Below are 10649 nucleotides of genomic sequence, written 5' to 3'. Positions count from 1 at the left end.
GAAGGGCTGTAGTGTACCTCTGTCTTCCTCTGTCGTGACGTCATGTGTCACGTGGTATGTCACGTGTTGTGACGTCACTGTACCACGTGGTGTGCACGGCGCGTAACCACGGCGAAGGGCTGTAGTGTACCTCTAGTAATATGCTTCGCATAAAAAAATCCCCTGTGCCCCTTGGTTTCTGTGGCTGTTGGCTTCTCTCTTAGTTTGGTTTGGTTTATTAAGGTTTTACGTCCCAAAGCGACTCAGGCTATGAGCGACGCCGTAGTGAAGGGCTCCGGAAATTTCGACCACCTGGGGTTTAACGTGCACTGACATCGCACAGTACACGGGCCTCTAGAATTTCGCCTCCATCGAAATTCGGCCGCCGCGGCCGGGATCGAACCCGCGTCTTTTGGACCAGAGCCGAGAGCCGTAACCACTGAGCCACCGCAGCGGTGCGGTATCTACCTTATTCATAGGAAAATACTATGCGCGATTTCATTACATTTTGCACACTTAGACAAACGGCTACGCAACGCTCTCACACACGGCGAGAGCTCCTGAATAAAATAACGCGACTTCAGACCTCAGAATTAGTGAAAGCTGGATTAGCTGCTTATATCTATTCAAGCTTTAATAAATTTAGCGAAAGTACGTTTTTATGCACCAGGTTGCATAAACCTTTACAAAATTTGTTTGCTGTTGGCGCTGCGACTCAGTTGAGCTCACAGCGGTAATTTGTTGATAACCTGGCGCGGTGACAAGAAAGCCCTGTTTGTGGAAGGGGGGGGGGAGGCCAGCAGGAAGGAATAAGAGTGCATGGCAATTGGAACTGCATGCTAGCCGCACACCTGATGCTTGATATTGAACAAAAAGTTTCTTTGCGGTCGAGCACCAAGACGGAATTGGATAAAAGCATGAGCGCATTCTAAGCGCCGGCACAATTAACCTGAATATCAAACTAAATGTCATTAAAACGCGTCAATGTTATCGCTTTGATAACGTAAATACTTCCTGCAACACAGCCACGCAGCGGAAGTATGCTCGACAATGTTTTTTTAGCGCCCGAAGCGCGGCTATATGCAGGCGCGGCCGCGGAACCGCCGCAGCCCCGCAGTCCCCAAAGAAACGCCCGCAACGCGGCGCGCCAGTCGGTGCAAAATGGCTGCGCCCGGGAGAGGCTCAAAATTCTGATCTATAGTAACCGTCTATCAATTTTTAGGGACATCGAACGCTTCGTGGCATCGGCGTTACTCTAGAGCTTTTTTCTTCATTTCTTCCTCGCGCCTATCGGCAACTGGTGTTCTGTTGTGCGTTAGGACCATCCTAGGTAGCGAGAAAATGAAGACAAAGCTTTGGAGCCAGCAATGAAATCATTACCTGTAACTTTGCGTAAGTTAGGACGGCTAAGTTAATGCAGAAAAATAAATCGAGGACGCCTTTTCCGCTGTGGTGCAAAGCACTGAAAATATTGGTTGCAGAGATAGAGAGAGAGACAGAGAGAAACATTAAATGCATGAAATGGTTAGGTGGGCCCTCATTCCAGGAGCCCATTGGTTCACCAGCGAAAGCTGGTCTTCCGAATGCGTGCTAGACAGCGCCGCCTCTCAGTTGTTGGATTACTGATTCTTTGTATAGCTGGGTTTTTCTGGCAAGCCCATACGATACGGTATAAGTCAGCCACCTCACCGCAGAAGGCGCAATGCGTATTGTACGAATCTGGGAAAACATAGCTGAATTTGACAACATTTATATGAATATTCGATTGCAATTTCCTAAAAATGACCCCTTGCTCCCTCTTTTGATTTATGTGCGTTCGGCTAATACTTTCCTCGGTAATCTCCAACGTCGGAGTAAATACCTGCAGCTTAATTAGAATAATTATGTTCCTGCGAATGTTGGGGGATACAGGATAATAGCGCGCGGGCAGCGGCGTGAGCGCCTTCGTTTCCAACATCCGCAGATTGTGCTGTAGTCCATAACCCTGTGGATTTAAAGTCTGTATCTTCTTTAGTCCTGAGTACCCACTTTGCGTGTTTTCCAATCCTTCCTAGTTATACGACATGCAGTCTGCGAGTCGGTAATAACACACAAGACCTTCCAAGAAAACATCGCCAAAGCAATCGGCGCTTCCTCAGCCTGTACGATTCCTTGACATCGAATTGATGCCCCATTAACTAATTTCCCTCGCGCATCCGTGCATGCTATGGTTGGTATCCCGTTGACGGGTCCTGCCGCGTCCACGTACATTGCCTCTTCCATCCCGCCTCCTGTTCTCCTGATGACTTTCGCCCAATCCTTTCTGCTTATGAAATTCGGGGTGCATATTTCTCGGGATAGGCTGCACCTCGATGTTGCTTCTAAGCTGATCTCCCAGGTCCTCTCTGTCCTCGGTAGACCCAATGCATGGGAGGTCTGGTCTATCGAGTACGTATCTTCCTGTCCTGCTTCCTAATGGCCGCATCCTCTGCAATATCGAATGTCCTTGAGTACTTTAATCGACAGTATTGTGAATTCCCACGTGTATAAATATTTGTGTTCCTGCTTTGACCGGGATACCAAGTGCCCTTTTATATTCTTTCGTATTATGACGTCCAGCTTGTTCTCATTTTCCTTCCATTTCAGATACGGTGCTGTTTAAGCGATCCTGCTCGCAATAAAAGCTTTATTAACTTTGTCTTCTTTTCCTTACAGTCCACGCTTGTGGTTTGATACCCTACTAATCATTCTCGCCACTTGCTGAGTTGTCACCTGCAATCGCCTAATCACTTCCGCCTTGTTGCCCTTGGCGTCTATTAAAAGACCTAACATTGTCGCGTGTGGCACCTCATCAGTTTGCGCTCTTTCCGCAAGTACTACAACAGGATCCCAGTCTCCTTTCTTTCTAAGTATTAGTAATTCGGATTTGTTGGGTGCGCATCGTAGTCCACAGCTATTAGCGCATTATTGCACGATATCCGCAGCACACTGTAGTCTTTCCTGCACGCTAACAATAAACCCTCCGGAGGTCCAAATCGTAATGTCGTCAGCATACAGCACGTTCTTAACACACTGTATGCTGTGCAGCCTACTCGGTAGTCTGAATAGGGCAATATTATAGAGCAAAGGGGACAGCACTGCCCCCTGCGGTGGGCCCCTACTTCCCAGTCGCGTGAACTCCGACTTTACTTCTCCGACATCGAGCCTAACTGTTCGGTTCGAGTGAAGTTCTTCGACATAACTGTACGTCCTTACACCACAATTGCAGCTCTTTTTAATATGATATCATGTTTGACATTATCAAATGCACCTCTGAGGTCTAACGCTAGAATTGGCCTGGTCTAATAGTCTCTAGTTTTATCGACAATTTCTTCTTTTAACTGTAAAACTGCATCTTGAGTCGAAAGGTTTGGTCGGAACCCGAACATCGTGTTTGGGAAGAGGCCGTTTTTATCTAAATCAGTGTGTATTCTTTTTTATATAACTTTTTCCATCAACTGACCGGTGCACGACGTTAGCGATATTGGCCTCGCTTACTGATCTCTTTGCCGCGTTTCGGAATAAACAGAACTTCTGCCGTCTTCCATTCTTCGGGAATTTTTTCTTCCAACCAGCATTTGTTAAAGAATTCCGTCATGGCCTCCAACGACTTGTCGCCCAAGTTAGCTGGCATTCTGGTGGCAACCCGATCTGCGCCAGGGCAGGTATTCCTGCTTGTGTCCAAGAGTGTGGCACGCACCTCCCAGGTTGTGATTTCCTTGTCCATTTCCCCGCTCTGTGTGCCCGTGTATTCTTCCACGTTCAGACCGACACCCTCCGATTGTATGTATCTCCTTTTCACTTCTGCAATGAGCAAGCACCTTTCGCTCCCCTTGAGTTTGTCCATGGCCTTCAACACATTTGCTTTGTGCTTTCTTTTGTTCTTTCCTGGGCTCATCAGGCGTTCCAGTATGGAACAGGCTATCTTGAGGTTGACTCCTGTTGAAAGCGTCGCAGAGGATGCGCCAATTAGCCTTGGCCAGATTTGAGGCACACTGCTCTGCGTGCTCCGTAAGTTCTGCTGTTGTGTTCTTTAGTTTCCTGTTTAGCTTCTGCCTCCTCCACGTCTTTGTGAGACCTCTCCTCGCTTCCCAAAGGCGCAGTAAATCTTCCGTTGTCTGAATCTTTTTGGTGTGAGTTTGCACGTCCTCCAATCTTCAATGCTGTGCTTCTCCTTCTAGCTCCTGCGCTCCCTGACTTTATCCCAATTTGTAATTCTCGCCCCCCCCCCCCCCCCCCCCCCCCCCCCCCCCCCCTGTCTTCCTGCTGCTCTTGTTCCACTCCACCGGGGTCTGCGGGATAAAGCGATCGCTTACCAAGTTATCCTTCAAATTCTTCTAGGCTGCATGTCTTAGATTTTTACCCAGGGTTAAATTCGCACTACGGTCCTTACAGACACTACTGCTCACTCTAGTACCCTCGCTTGGGTCCGTTAGGATCATTAGCGCTTGATTCGTGATTGCATCTGCTGAGTGTTTTCCCTTCGCAATCTCCTACGAGTGGCCCTTTAGGTAGCTTGCGGAGTTGAAGTCCGCTGCAATAAGCAGTGGATCTCGCATTAGCCGCAATTGTGTCTTTTCTAATAATTTTATCGAACCTGCCCGTTGTATCCTTCGGCCTGCTATGAATATTTACGCTTTAAGTACTCTTGTTTCTTTACGACGGGGTAACATTTCTGTGCAAGTGTATCTACTCCCTGTATTTTTTGCGTATCTGTATCTACCCCCTGTATTCTTTGCGTACTAATATGCAAGTGAATGGGTGAAAATGTAAGGTGCTGCGTCCTATTAGCTTCGCATCCCCACTGGTCTCCTGCAGCGCTATTACCGCTGACTTGAGATCAACGGAATTTGCATATTGCTGTAATGTGGCCTGTTTTTTAAGTTCAGTTCAGTTTATTTTTTTAAATACCCCTATTCAGGGGTATTACATAAGGGGTGGGGCTACGGATATAACATGAGGTTCGGTTTAATCTAACATCAGCTGCGTTAACTCTTGGTGGAATCTTGATGGACAGGTAATGGATGCGACTTGGTGGGAAACGCCGTTCCAGTCGGATGCTGCTCGGGCAAAAAACGAGGCCGAGAATGCAGTGGTACGGGAGCGTGGACGAACAACTTGAAGTGGATGACCGGTGCGCTGGGATATGTGCATGCGGCGTACGATCTACGGTGCTTCGTGCAATGAACTATTGAAGAATTTGTGAAAAAGGCAGAGACTAGCAATGCGCCGGCGATGGAAAAAGTGACAAGTTAATTTCAGCTTTTAAAGACGATACACTGATGTCGTATGAGTATGCGGAATGAATGAATCTAACAGCGCAATTTTGAACTTGTTCTAGGTTAGCCTTCAGGTAGTTTTGATGGGGATCCCAGATGGCTGATGCGTATTCAAGTTTAGGTCTTATCAGTGACTTATATGCTAATAATTTTAAGTCTTTTGGTGCATGGCGTATGTGGCGTTTGAGGAAACCTAGTTTTTTGTTGGCCGATGAAATGATGCTCACAATGTGCGCATTCTAGGATAGGTTAGTTGATAGTGTGATGCCTAGGTACTTAAATGTTTGCACGGATTCTATTCGTAGGTTGTCTATTGTGTAAGCAGAACGAAAAGGTCTAAGACTTCGGATGAATGACATGAGCTTACATTTGTTAGGGTTAAGAGACATTAACCACTGGTCGCACCATTCTTGTACACTGTTAAGGTCAGTCTCAAGAGCGTTTTTGTCTCAGATGTTAGTTACTTTACGATAAATAACGCAGTCGTCAGCAAATAAGCGGATTGAGGAAGACACATGCAAGGGTAAATCGTTAATGTATATTAAGAAAAGAAGAGGACCAAGGACGGACCCTTGTGGGACGCCTGAGGTTACGGGTAGGGGGCTACACGACTGGCTGTTTAGCACAGATTGAGTACGATTAGTAAGAAACTGTTCTAACCATCTTAAGACATGTGGGTGTAAATTTAGAGGGAAAGTTTTAGCAGCAAGCGTCGGTGAGATACTTTATCGAATGCTTTAGCGTAATCTAAAAATACAGCGTCAGTCTGGATGTTACAGTCAAGATTTGCACGCAGGTCATGTTGAAAAAGTGCCAACTGTGTTTCACATGAAAATCCTTTCCTAAATCCATGTTGTGAAGTGTGTAAGAAGTTGCTAGTATCTAAGAAGTTCATGATTTGTGAGTATATGACATGTTCCATGATCTTGCACGGCACGCTGGTTAGTGAGATGGGACGATAATTCAAAGGGGAATTTTTATTACCTGATTTGTAGACGGGAACGACCTTTCCCACCTTCCAGTCGTGAGGCAAAATACCTGTAGACAATGACTGCGAAAATATGAGGCACAAAAATTTTGCAGAGGTATGTTTGGTATTCTTTAAGACTTTCGAGTTGATTTCGTCGATGCCGGCTGATGATGAGAGTTTAATATTTTGAATTTGGGAAGCGACACCACCAACAGAGAACGTTGTGGCTGGCATGTTATTCGTTATGTTTCTGGGAAGGGTAGACGGGGAAAGTAGGCCGGTATCCTTGGTAAATACAGATGAAAATGCGTGATTAAACATGTCTGCACTGTCAGCATCTACGATTATTTCATCACATTCGTTAGTGAGAATAGCTTCATGGGGCTGTTGGGGGTTTATTATTTTCCAAAATTTTTCTGGGCTGTGACGTGGGATGTTAGGCAAATCATTTCGGAAAAAAGAGTGCTTTGCGTCGCGGATAGCTGCTAGATAATCTTTTTCGGCTGCGTAGTATTTATTCCATGCTGAAGTGCTCGGTCTAAGTTTGGCTGCGCGGAAAAGTTTTTTTTTCTTATTTTCGATTCGTTTTACGGACCTTGTGAACCATGGTTTGTGGCGATTTTCATGAAAAGTGGTTTTAGGAATGAATTTCTTTGTTAGTTCGTGTACCTTACTTTTAAATATAATCCAGTCGTCTTCAGGAGATCTGTTATGAAATGATGCTTCAAAGGATTGAAGGGATCCGTTCATTATTTATGGCCTCATAGTTCCCTTTATCGTACAGGACGATAGTTCTTTTGTGAGTGACACGTGGTGTTGGAGCAAAGGAAAATGTGGCATGGATTACCTTGTGATCACTGATCTCTGGTAGGAAACAAATAGACGCTAGGCTTTCCGGATGGTTTGTTAGTATCAGGTCTAGAATAGTGGCGGAGTTTTCTGCTACACGTGTCGGCTCCGTAATGAGTTGCGTAAGGTTAGAATTAAGACATACGTCAAGAAAATAATTTGATTCAGTGTTAGCAGCCATTTGGGTACGCCAATCAATATTTGGAAAGTTAAAGTCACCGAATAATAGAATATGTGCATTAGGGTGTGATGTAGCAACGTCACACAGAATTTTATTTAATTTTGTGCAGAAATCAGGATTACTGTTTGGAGGGCGGTAGCAGACGCCCAGCAATACTGTTTGAGGCGAGGCTCAAATGAGAAGCCAAAGAATTTCCAGATCTGAGGCAAGGTTGATTGGCATACGTACATGACAACTGCTGGCTTGCTGCTATTAACCCCCCCCCCCCCCCCCCCCCCCACTTCGTGTTTCTTTACGATCTTTGCGTTAAATGTCAAAACCGGGAAAGTCTGTCTGTATTTCATGGTCGCTAACATCGTTAGTCAACCAGGTTTCTGTTAGGATGAGCAGGCTACTATCAGATGATGACATGAGGTTGAATACAGTATCGCGTTTCGGAAGAAAGCTACGAATTTTGGTAAAGATAACGGAAAATGAAAGCTTGTGCTGAGGCGCAGGATGGGAACAGTTTCTCACCCTGGTATCGCGAGATGATAGCTATGAGATTTCTTTGACTGCTTCTGATGATGCATCGTAGTAATAGCGCTTCGGGCCAATGAAAAGGGTTTTGAAAGGAAGGGCGAAAGCTACTTTTTTCTCTTTTGCAAACGCAACATGGTGTTTGCGAGCAGTTCTCACAGGCCGTTAAAAATCTTCGCCGATACTAATATCGGTACCCTTCAACTTGCGTCCATTAGCCAAGATGAGCTTTTTAGTTTTGTGATATGTGAGCTTTACGATGATTGGACGGTCTGTGCTGTCAGAATGGCGGCCGATGCGATGAGCACGTTCGATTTCTTTTGTGTCTAAATTTATGTTTAAAAGGGTATTGCATTGATCAATTATTAGTTGTTCCGATTGCGCAGAGGTTTCAGATGGGTTTGTGTCGCGTATGCCGTAAAATATCAGGTTGTTTCGTCGGGATCGGTTTTCAAAATCATCAATGCGGTTTTCTAAACTGCATATGAGCTGGTTAGTTTGGACTGTTCCACCTTTGACGCTGTCAATTTCTGTTTGCAGAGCCATTAGGTTTTCGTGCTGACTTTCTACTTGAGCCATCCTTTGGCTCAGATCAAGTATTTTCTTGTCTGTAGCTAGGAGTTGGTGCTTCAAGTCTTGTATTTCCGCGATTAGAGTGTCCTGACCGGCATTTAATTTCTGTAGTTCACTTAGAACGGGGGCATTATCGTTAGGGCCGGGGTTGGTTTCAATGTCCCCCGACAACAACAGCAATGAACGAATCACGGATACGCATTCAGTTACAATGCCAAGGCACATCTGAGGGCTCGGTAGCTGTATCAAAGCGTAATTGCTAGATTTTCTAGAAAGGGATTCCGTTTTACTAACCTGCATGGCGAAAACCATAGGGTTAGCTGGCAGTGTTGTGGCACAGCCACCGAGCCCACAGAGTGTTGCTGAAGGTCGCTGTACTTTTATATGCTGCTGATGGATTGCTGTCCCTGTCGCTTGGGCCGCCCAACGTCGGTCGAGTTCCCAGGCGTCCACTGCTGGTGCTTGCGCACGTGTTGCAGCGGCGATCACAGTCATGATACCGGAGTCCAGTTCGCTTTTATTCCACTCCGGCGCATGCCTCAATGGCACACACCAGTGCGAAGTTAGCAGAGCGGGCAATATGCAAGTGACTGCGGCGATGAGCACCTGCATGGCGAAAACCATAGGGTTAGCTGGCAGTGTTGTGGCACAGCCACCAAGCCCACCCTAAAACCTCCGCAGTTCCACTGCTCCTAAAACCTCTGCAGTTCCACTGCTAAATGATTACTTTTTTATGACTGTCCTTTTTGGTCACGCCACTCATCGTCATCATCGCCTAAAACTCTATTGGCAGTCTAACTCTTGACCGTGGTCCTTTTGACCAGTGTTGTTGTTTTCTTATTTTTCCTGTCCATCGTGTCCTACAGGGCCGCTATTTAATGTTACTCTATGCCTACCGCCTGTTGGAGGTGATGCTTGTTGAGCTGTAACTGTTGGATGGCGAGCTGCATTTGCTCCAGGCTAGAATGAATCTGCAATCTGTCCTCCCTAAATTCTGCTTTCAACTGCATGCTCATATCCTTGATTTCTTTCAGGCTATTTTCGGCAGCCCCAGTTTGCTTGGGTTTGGTGCTTTGAGGGAGAGGCCCATGCTATCGATTTTCAAGGTTCCTTTTATTTTCCATGTCCTCCTTAAGTTTACTATTTTCTTTCCTAAGCTCTTCCAGTTCTTTTTTCAGAGAGTCGTTGAGTAGAGAGTTGAGATGCTGTAAGCTACAGGTAGGGTTAGCGGTTTGTGCCGGCAATTGCTCCACCGCAGCGACACCTACAGTAACAGTTCTCTACAATCATTAATGTTTCCCAAGAAATGAAGACCCGAGATAACTCGCGCCGCCGAGGTCACCTTTTCCGCTCTTTTCTTCGCGGTCTTCTCTTTGAAACCGTTCCGTTAATCCGCCTCTGCTTCTCTCAATTGACGCCCTAGCTGAATGAACGCGAGTGGCTGCTTGATCTTTGGCCGCCGACAGCGCGCGCCTGGTCCTGGGCTTTGACCACTTGTCCTTTGCAACTTCGAGGTCACGAATTTTCCCCGCCTCCCTCTTCTTAATAATTTCCGGAGTCGAATTTCTGCTCACGAGTTGCTCTTGTGTATGCCGTTACGCAGCGCACTACACATTCATGTCTCTCCACAGGATCTCGTGTCCCGCACAGTTGACATCTAGTTACTTCCGAGCTGGGGCAAACGTCGGCCATGTGGCTCACCTCCTACACCCGTTGCAGACTGGTTCCGTTTTCTTCTAAAGATAGCAGGGCATTCCCCTCCGTTGTAGCAGATGTAAAAGGGAACTCTTCTACCCGAGAAGGTGACCTCCACTGTGGCCGTTTTTCAAAATTTCCTTGCAGCCAGGATTTCCGTTCCTTTGGCTCTGATATCTCATCGGATGCCTTCACTTTCTTCCGGATTAATGCCCCTCAGTACTGCCTTGCACGTGTCCTGGGGGGGGGGGGGGGGGGGGGGGGTTCGACGCACGCGCAGGACTGACATTTGCACCCATCAAACATTATCGCTTACACTTCAAGGATTAGGCGAGCCGCCTCTATATTCTTTGTCCCTACTACAGTGACATTCTGCTCCAAACTGAGCCTGACTTTGATCTCGGTTTTTATGTCGGACTGGAAAGTGGCTGATGCAATGGCCGCTGCAACTTTCCATGTATTTTCCGACGTCCACATTGCTTATTTGTCTTAAAATTGCCAGGGCATCTCCGCTTTCCAGCGCCGGGCGTCTTGGAAAGCCTTCACCTTGGCATTGGCTCCCCTTGGCATGTTCCAGGTCATCATT

At 46.5% G+C, this 10649-nt stretch overlaps 1 pseudogene; it reads right to left on the bottom strand.

Annotated features, from left to right (window-relative positions):
- Nucleotides 1-4965: 4965 nt before the first annotated feature.
- On the bottom strand, nucleotides 4966-8992 carry LOC149327586 (uncharacterized; annotated as a pseudogene).
- Nucleotides 8993-10649: the final 1657 nt, after the last annotated feature.

Source organism: Amblyomma mixtum, chromosome 10, assembly GCF_055824585.1.
Source record: "Amblyomma mixtum isolate Tamu chromosome 10, ASM5582458v1, whole genome shotgun sequence".
Taxonomy (NCBI): Eukaryota; Metazoa; Arthropoda; class Arachnida; order Ixodida; family Ixodidae; genus Amblyomma; species Amblyomma mixtum.
Note: the sequence above shows the minus strand (reverse complement) of the source record. Positions and strands in the feature narration are given on the sequence as shown.